The sequence below is a fragment of the Lolium rigidum genome, chromosome 3 (genome assembly GCF_022539505.1).
Source record: "Lolium rigidum isolate FL_2022 chromosome 3, APGP_CSIRO_Lrig_0.1, whole genome shotgun sequence".
Taxonomy (NCBI): Eukaryota; Viridiplantae; Streptophyta; class Magnoliopsida; order Poales; family Poaceae; genus Lolium; species Lolium rigidum.
Window position 1 is genome coordinate 275,447,787 of NC_061510.1, and position 9,897 is coordinate 275,457,683.

The following is a 9,897-nucleotide window of genomic DNA, read 5'->3' on the forward strand; positions in this document are numbered from 1 at the left end:
GATATGGACCTCGCATAAGAAAGCGCGCTCGTCGAGTTCCTCCGTGAGAACTGGAAAATCTTCGCATGGTGTCCAGCTGACATGCCAGGAGTACCCAGGGAACTTGCCGAGCACCACCTAAATTTGGATCCATTAGCGAGACCAATCAAACAACCTTTGCGGCGTTTTTCGGAACCAAACCGCAAGGCTATGCTGTCAGAAATTGATCGACTAAGAGAAGTTGGTTTTATCAAGGAGCAGCATACAGAGGCCACATGGGTAGCAAATCCAGTATTGGTGCTAAAGTAAAACACTAAAGTCCTTCGCATGTGCGTCGATTTTACGTGTCTCAATAAACATTGTCCAAAGGATCACTTTTCCCTCCCGAGGATCGACCAAATTATCGACTCCACGGCAGGATGCGAACGTCTTTCCTTCTTGGACGCATATTCTGGTTATAACCAGATCAGATTGAAAGAAGAAGATGAGGTCAAAACAGCGTTCATCACACCTTACGGCGTGTTTTGCTACAGAACAATGCCTTTTGGTTTGAAAAATGCGGGAGCAACTTACCAGAGGATGATGCAGAAGTGTTTGGCGACACAGATTGGGAAAAACGTACAAGTGTACATCGATGATGTCATCATAACATCAAAAAAGGGGACAACGCTAATCGAGGATCTGAAGGAAACTTTCGACAACCTCGACAAATTCTGCCTCAAGTTGAACCCGAAGAAGTGTTCCTTCGGCGTCCCAGCAGGAGAACTTCTTGGGTTTTTAGTTTCAGCAAGAGGGATTGAAGCAAATCCCGACAAAATACAAGCTATCGTAACAATGAGGAAGCCAACAAAGTTGAAAGAAATACAGCAACTAACTGGGCGAGTCGCAGCTTTAAGCAGATTCGTCGGCAGGCTGTGAGAAAAAGCGTTACCGTTCTACGCTTTAATAAAGCAAGGAGAGAAATTCCAGTGGAATGAAGAAGCCGATAGAGCCTTCGAGGATCTGAAACGCACAATCTCGACACCACCAATCTTGGTGGCGCCGAAAGAAAAGGAACCTCTCCGCTCGTACATCGCAGCCACACCCCAGGTGGTTAGTACGGTGCTAGTCGTCGAAAGAGAAGAGGAAGGAAAACTCCATGGAGTGCAAAGGCCGGTATATTTCATCAGTGAAGTTTTATCGCCTTCCAAACAGCGGTACCCACAGTACCAGAAGCTAGCATATGGAGTGATTACAACGGCAAGAAAGTTGCGCCACTATTTTTCGGCACACCCGATAATAGTAGTCAATGAAGCACCTCTTTCAAATATACTTGAACAATCCAGAAGCTACAGGGCGTGTCTCCCTTTGGGGAATAGAACTTTCCCCTCGGGACATCACGTATGAAAAAAGAAAGGCAATCAAGTCGCAAGTTTTGCCAGATTTCATTGCAGAGTGGATGGAGCTGCAAAATACAGGACCCCCAGATTTATCGAGAACTTGGACCATGAACTTCGATGGATCCAAGAGAGTAGAAGGAGCTGGTGCAGGAGTGATACTCATATCACCCGAAGGCGACAAATTGAAGTATGTCCTACGGATGACGTTCCCAAACGCATCTAACAATGAAGCAGAATATGAAGCCCTTATACACGGGATGAAGATGGCGAAAGCTTACGGCGCAACTCGACTAAAAATCTTTGGTGACTCACAATTGGTAGCTCAGCAAGTTATGAACCAATGTGATGCAGTCAATGATAGCATGATAGCATATAATGAGGTGTACAATGAGCTTGAGAAGCTGTTTGATGGATGCGAAGTAAATCACATCAGTAGGCTGAGCAATGATGAAGCCGACGTTCTCGCAAACATCGGGTCGCAGTGCCTCCCAATCCCGCCAGGTGTATTTTGGGAAGAAATAGCAGAGAGATCCACAAAGCCAAAGAAGGCGCAGAAGAAAACGAAGGAAGAGAAAACTTCGGCACCCCTCAAAGAAGCTGCGGATGACGAAGAGGACCAAGAGCTGGTGATGATGGTAGAAGTTCCATGGATGCAAGCGTACATATCGTATATCCTAAGAAAAGAAATACCCGACGATCCAGTTGAAGCAAGGCGAATTATTCGACGATCCAAAGCCTTCACAGTGGTCAAAGGGGAGTTATATAAGCGAAGCATTTCAGGCGTCCTGCAAAGGTGCGTTACACCCGAAGAAGGAAGGATAATCCTAATGGACGTGCACGAAGGAATATGTGGTCACCACGCGAGCAGTCGAGCTATTGCTGCCAAGGTTTTTCGGGCAGGATTTTACTCGTTGACAGCAATCGAGGATGCAAAAGAGATAGTACGAACCTGCGACGCGTGCCAAAGATTCGCCGCAAAACCTCACTCTCCGGCGGCAGAGCTGATGCCAATACCATTGTCTTGGCCCTTCGCTCAATGGGGACTCGATATGGTAGGAAAATTGCACAAGGCGTCACCAGGAGGATATGAGTACATGTTGGTCGCTGTCGACAAATTCACCAAGTGGGTAGAAGCGAAGCCAATAAACTCACCAGACGCAGCGTCGGCAATGAAGTTCGTGAAGGGCCTCGTTTTTCGGTTTGGAGTACCTCATAGCATCGTGACAGACAATGGCAGTAACTTTACAGCTAAGGAGTTCAAGGCATACTGCGCAGAAGTAGGCATCAAATTGCACTTTGCGTCAGTTGGACACCCGCAAACCAATGGCCAAGTCGAGAAAGCCAATGGTATCATCTGCAACGGCATTAAAAAGCGCCTGCTAGGACCGCTTGAAAAGGCTCAACATACTTGGCCAGAGGAATTGCCAAGTGTTTTGTGGAGCATCCGAACAACACCAAATACGGCGACACAAGAAACTCCGTTTTTTCTCGTCCACGGAGCCGAGGCAGTACTACCAATTGAAATAGAGCATGACTCCCCAAGAGTGACAGAATATGACGAGGAAACCTCAAGAAAAGCTCGGGAGGACAATGTAGACGCACTCGATGAAGCTCGAGACGAAGTACTATCACGAGTCACCAAGTACCAGCAGGACCTGAAAAACTACCATAGTCGATGATTGCGGCCAAGATCTTTCCAGGTCGGCGATTTGGTCCTACGGCTCAACCAGCAGAGTACTGAAAAGCTCGAGTCACCATGGTTGGGCCCTTACGTCGTCACAGAAGTAATCGACGGAGGAGCATACAGGATCAAGGACAAGAAGACAGGGGTTCCCGAGAAAAACCCCTGGAACGTGGCGCAGCTCAGGCGGTTCTACACTTAGAGTCGAAATATAGTCCTCCTCTGTAAAAATACAATGTACTGAAACGCCCGCGAGTTTTCAGACGCACTCTATTCCTTTTCAGGGCACCGAGTGGGGCTGGAAAGGTGTTTAATGAGGCGGGCTCGCGGTGCTGCAATATAATAAAGATAGTGGAGATATATTCCTCGTTCTTCGACATGCTCGGGGGCTAAATGCCTTTCAAGTTACAAAATATACACAATATAGATGAACTAGACTTAGCGAAATATTTCGCCTTGGTACAAAAATACCTCGCCAAATAGAACATCGGGGGCTAACAACTATAAGTATAGTGTACTCGTCAAAATTCTATTGCTTTGGTCTGAAAACCTCGCAACAAAAATATAGAACGTCGCCACCAAGACACTCGGGGGCTCATAACCCATCGACAGCAAGATATATATATTCTTGCAACAAAGAAAAATCTTCGAGATAACAAAATAGTATAAGCTCCAGCCAAAGGCTCGGGGGCTTCACAACATAGACCACTTTACAATATAAAAAACTTCATCAATACAAAAGAGTTCGACAAAATATAGACATAACTTCTCGCAATATAGTACAACTCAGTCAAGGCCTAATATACTATCTATGGATAAACCTCTGGTTGTCTTGTGCTCAACATAGGTCCCCTTGACGAAGAATTCTGAATCCATCCGAAGAAGTTCATCCATCATCGTTTCGGCCACAGGAGTCACCATGTCATTGATTGCGTCAATGTTATTTTTTCGCCGCGATTTCTTGGCCAAGCAGTCAGCAACAATCTTCGTCAGGTCCAATTTGGGATGGCAAATGTGTATCATGATCATGGCGAACCTTGCTCCAGCAGTTAACTGAGCTCGCACAAAGTTATGAATACGGGGGGCATCTCTGAATTTTCCATCAATCCAAGAAGAGTTTCGGGAGCCTCGTCTCGAGGAAACAGAGTTTTGTAAACAAGGGTCAAGGTTCTCGTGCAGAAGTTAAGAAATTCGCGAACTTGACAGGCATGTCCTTGGCAGCTATGGCTTCTTTAACTTGTTGGAGAGCAATCTTCTCCCTTTCGGATGCTTTTCGAGATTGCTCCATCATCACCAGAGTTTGTTTTTTCATGGATTGAAGTTGTTGGCGAAGTTCTTGCAAATCTTGCGAGAAGTGCTTACCCGAAGAACTTTCGATAAGGTTATCCTCGACGAATGTTTTCTTCGAAAAGGAGGAAGCAGTAGAAGTATCGGCAGGATGAGGATTCGCAGAGTAGTTATCAAAAATCAACTGGAAAAGAAAATTTCAACATCAAATGATCGCACAAGATAGAATTCCATTGATCTTCAGGAAATTTTCACAGATATTACAGGAGGAGTTTTTCAAAAGGACTACTACGACTATTGTCGCCAAAGCTACTGTGGCGACAACATCTAAAGAAACAGAAAAATAAAGAAATAAAAAGACAGGGCATTCAACTAGACCTCCGGCTTCGACGAGCTAGGAGTTGAAGTTGGTTTGATTCCAAGATAGGCAAGGATTTTCTTCGTGTTGGGCTTTGCAGCCCTGATCAGTGCTCGCCACTTCGTGGTCTCCATCTCTTGTGTGTCGCCCACTTTCGTCCAGTCGATGGTTTGCTGGCTGTCAGCAACCAAGGCGACAGTGCTTTCGACAGCAATCTTCATATTTTCTTGGCGCATCTTCAGTCCAAGATCTTCTGGAGGATTGAAGTCCTTGGCAAGAGTAAGGAAAGTCTTGGGTTCCGTTTTCTTCGGGAAGAAGTAAGGGAACAGCCGTGACAATCCTGCTTCAGCCTGTTCAATGCCTTCACGAGTTTCTATTCCATGAAACTCAAGGACAGAGAGTGCGTCGAGAAGAGGATCGTTGTCGGGATCTTCAAGCTCAAATTCTTGGTTCGTTTTCCCTGTCGAGTAAAATATATGTTGGTCAACAAGCAAGTAAAGAAAAGCAAGTCCAAAAAAGGCAAAAGAGATCAAAAAACTTACTGACAAAGCGCCGATTCTGCGAGTCCAGGCGCTTGAGGATCGCTTCTTCACGAGTAGCTTGTGCGGCTTTATGCTCGCTCAAGGCAGTTTCGGCGTCATGAAGCCTTTTCTGCAGATCTTCGACACCAGCAGCTTCTGCCTTGGCCTTATCAGCCTCTGCTTTAGCTTTGCCAGCATCAAGTTCGGCCTTCTTGCGAGCCGCCTCACTTTGCTCTAATTTCTGAGCAAGCGTGTCGGCAAGTTTGTTGGCCTCCGCAAGTTTTTCTGCCAAAATAGTTAAAAATAGTAAAAATTACGATAAAACAGGAGCAAGAAGTCATGAACAAAGGCAAGCAAGGAGTCAATACCTTCGGTCTTGCTGGCATACTCGCGGTACCCAACAAATTGGGCACCGATGCGAATAAGTTCTTTAATCATAGGCTGTCAAAGAAGGATAAAGAAAGAGAGCGTCGGTATGGGAAAAACATGATGGCACAAAGAAGCAAACAGGGAAAATATAGACAATGACAGCAGGAAATTAAGGACTTACATCATCCAAAAGAGGACTCGAGGAGCTACCCAATTGTAGGGCAGGCTCCGTGATTATTTCAACCTTTGTCCTTTTTGGTGAAGGGACAAGGGGGCTTGCAGGAGGAGTAGGAGCGTCGAGGTTTTGTTGAGAAGGCGAAGATTCTTCTCCTTCCACTTGCACCTCAGAAACAACCAGAGTGTGCGACGTACTCGTTCGAGCAGTCGCATCAAAAGCTGGCACTTCTTCCTCGTCACCACTACGATTAAATGGCGGCAGCATAAAAAGCAAGATAGACAAAAATCTTCGAGTACAAAAATAAGGGGAAATAAAAGGTGACTTACGAGCTGATGAGGGGTTCAAGGTATGGATCAAAAGCTGCCTTCTGACGTGAAGGAGCAGCTTCTTCGGCTTTGGAGGTGCCGGAATCTTCGACATCAGCTCTTTTCCTTTTGTTCCTTGGAGAAACAGCAGGAGGAGGAGACTGTGCCGATGCAGTAGCTTCAGAGGCAGCCTCCTTTTCAGAAGATCCCGCAGATTTTTGAGAATCTGCGGGTTCATTCTCAAAAGAAGGAGCATCTTGGTTGTCATCGGTGACAACAGCCCGTTCGTCGACTTCTCCACCTTCAGGAAGGGGAGGAAGCGAGACAAGATTTGGATGGTTCTATACAAAAACAAGGGGAGGCGTCAATAAAAGAGTAACGTAAAGTATGGCAAAACAATAACAAATCGACCGACAAAAGGTTACCTTGGGAAGCGCATTGGTGGCTGATACGTCTCCGACGTATCGATAATTTCTTATGTTCCATGCCACATTATTGATGATATCTACATGTTTTATGCACACTTTATGTCATATTCGTGCATTTTCCGGAACTAACCTATTAACAAGATGCCGAAGTGCTAGTTGCTCGTTTTCTGCTGTTTTTGGTTTCGGAAATCCTAGTAAGGAAATATTCTCGGAATTGGACGAAATCAATGCCCAGGGTCCTATTTTGCCACGAAGCTTCCAGAAGACCGAAGAGGAGACGAAGTGGGGCCACGAGGTGGCCAAACCATAGGGCGGCGCGGCCTAAGCCCTGGCCGCGCCGACCTATGGTGTGGGCCCCTCGTGACGCCCCTTGAACTGCCCTTCCGCCTACAAATAGCCTTCGTCGTGAAACCCCCAGTACCGAGAGCCACGATACGGAAAACCTTCCAGAGATGCCGCCGCCGCCAATCGCATCTCGGGGGATTCAGGAGATCGCCTCCGGCACCCTGCCGGAGAGGGGAATCATCTCCCGGAGGACTCTACGCCGCCATGGTCGCCTCCGGAGTGATGTGTGAGTAGTCTACCCCTCGGACTATGGGTCCATAGCAGTAGCTAGATGGTTGTCTTCTCCTCATTGTGCTTAATTGTCGGGTCTTGTGAGCTGCCGAACATGATCAAGATCATCTATCTGTAATTCTATATGTTGTGTTTGTTGGGATCCGATGAATAGAGAATACTTGTTATGTTGATTATCAAAGTTATATCTATGTGTTTTTTATGATCTTGCATGCTCTCCGTTACTAGTAGATGCTCTGGCCAAGTAGATGCTTGTAACTCCAAGAGGGAGTATTTATGCTCGATAGTGGGTTCATGTCTCCGTGAATCTGGGGAAGTGACAGAAATCTCTAAGATTATGGATGTGTCATTGCCACTAGGGATAAAACATTGGTGCTATGTTCGAGGATGTAGTTACCGATTACATTACGCGCAATACTTAATGCAATTGTCTGTTGTTAGCAACTTAATACTGGAGGGGGTTCGGATGATAACCTGAAGGTGGACTTTTTAGGCATAGATGCATGCTGGATAGCGGTCTATGTACTTTGTCGTAATGCCCAATTAAATCTCACTATACTCATCATAATATGTATGTGCATGGTCATGCCCTCTTTATTTGTCAATTGCCCAACCGTAATTTGTTCACCCAACATGCTGTTTATCTTATGGGAGAGACACCTCTAGTGAACCGTGGACCCCGGTCCAATTCTCTTTACTCGAAATACAATCTCACCGCAATAATCGTTCTACTCGTTTTCTCGCAAACAATCATCATCCACACTATACATCTAATCCTTTGTTACAAGCAAGCCGGTGAGATTGACAACCTCGCCGTTTCGTTGGGGCAAAGTACTTGGTTTGTGTTGTGCAGGTTCCACGTTGGCGCCGGAATCCCTGGTGTTGCGCCGCACTACATCTCGCTGCCATCAACCTTCAACGTGCTTCTTGACTCCTACTGGTTCGATAAACCTTGGTTTCTACTGAGGGAAACTTGCCGCTGTGCGCATCACACCTTCCTCTTGGGGTTCCCAACAGACACGTGTCGAACGAAAAGACAATACGTCAACCACGCGCATCAAGCAAATTTCTGGCGCCGTTGCCAGAGAGATCAAGACACGCTGCAAGGGGAGTCTCCACATCGCAATCTCTTTACATTGTTTTTGTCTTGCTTAGTTTTATTTACTACTTTGTTTGCTGCACTAAATCAAAATACAAAAAAATTAGTTGCTAGTTTTACTTTATTTACTATCTTGTTTGCTATATCAAAAACACAAAAAAAATAGTTACTTGCATTTACTTTACTTATTTCATTATGTTTCCTTTTAATTTTACTGTAAAAAATATGCCGGTAGGGCACGGGTCTATAATTGGGAGAAATAATATAGAAGAATTTTTCAACCATGTTAGTACCATTGACGATTTTGAGGATAGACACTTGGTAGACCTTGCTCCTACTTATGAAATTGCTGCTGCTGCTTTAGTTCGCATGTTGGAAACTAAATTTGTTAATCTCAATCCTATAATCCAACACATGTTTCTTACACTCGGTGATATGAAAGAAGGGGAAAAGAAAGATTTTGTTTTAGAAACCCTTCTTAGAGAATTTGGTGGTATAGCAAGAGAGGCTAGAAAGGTCTTTGCTAAATATGATATGCTTGCTTCTTATACCAATTTTGTTAGTCTCCTTGAAAAGATGGATGTGGATAGAATAAAGTACACTAATAATATTAATGATGGTGGGAAGATCAAAGCACCAATACCATGTAAGCTCCTAGCGATGAACGATGCACTAGAAAATAATTATGCTTGGCTTGTTCCTGAAAATTTGTTTGATGAGAGTAGCAAGCCCAAGACTAATGAAAAGGGGGACGCTAAAACTTATGTATCTAATATACTATGCCTGGTTGAGAAAACTCCGCATCCCGCTGTAGATGCACCATCTCTTGATAATACTTGATACACACTTTCTGCGCCTAGCTGAAAGGCGTTAAAGAAAAGCGCTTATGGGAGACAACCCATGTTTTTACTACAGTACTTTGTTTTTATTTTGTGTATTGGAAGTTGTTTACTACTGTAGCAACCTCTCCTTATCTTAGTTTAGTGTTTTGTTGTGCCAAGTAAAGTCGTTGATAGAAAAGTTCATACTAGATTTGGATTACTGCGCAGAAACAGATTTCTTTGCTGTCACGAATCTGGGCAAAATTCTCTGTAGGTAAGTCAGAAAATTATGCCAATTTACGTGAGTGATCCTCAGATATGTACGCAACTTTCATTCAATTTGAGAATTTTCATTTGAGCAAGTCTGGTGCCTCAATAAAATTCGTCAATACGAACTGTTCTGTTTTGACAGATTCTGCCTTTTATTTCGCATTGCCTCTTTTTGTTATGTTCGATGGATATTTCGATTCCATTGACTTTCAGTAGCTTTGTGCAATGTCCAGAAGTGTTAAGAATGATTATGTCACCTCTGAACATGTATATTTTGATTGTGCACTAACCCTCTAATGAGTTGTTCTAAGTTTGGTGTGGAGGAAGTTTTCAAGGATCAAGAGAGGGAGATGATACAACATGATCAAGGAGAGTGAAAGCTCTAAGCTTGGGGGTGCCCCGGTGGTTCACCCCTGCATATATCAAGAAGACTCAAGCGTCTAAGCTTGGGGATGCCCAAGGCATCCCCTTCTTCATCGACAACATTATCAGGTTCCTCCCCTGAAACTATATTTTTATTCCATCACATCTTATGTGCTTTTCTTGGAGCGTCGATTTGTTTTTGTTTTTGTTTTGTTTGAATAAAATGGATCCTAGCATTCTTTGTGTGGGAGAGAGACACTCTCCGCTGTAGCATATGGACAAG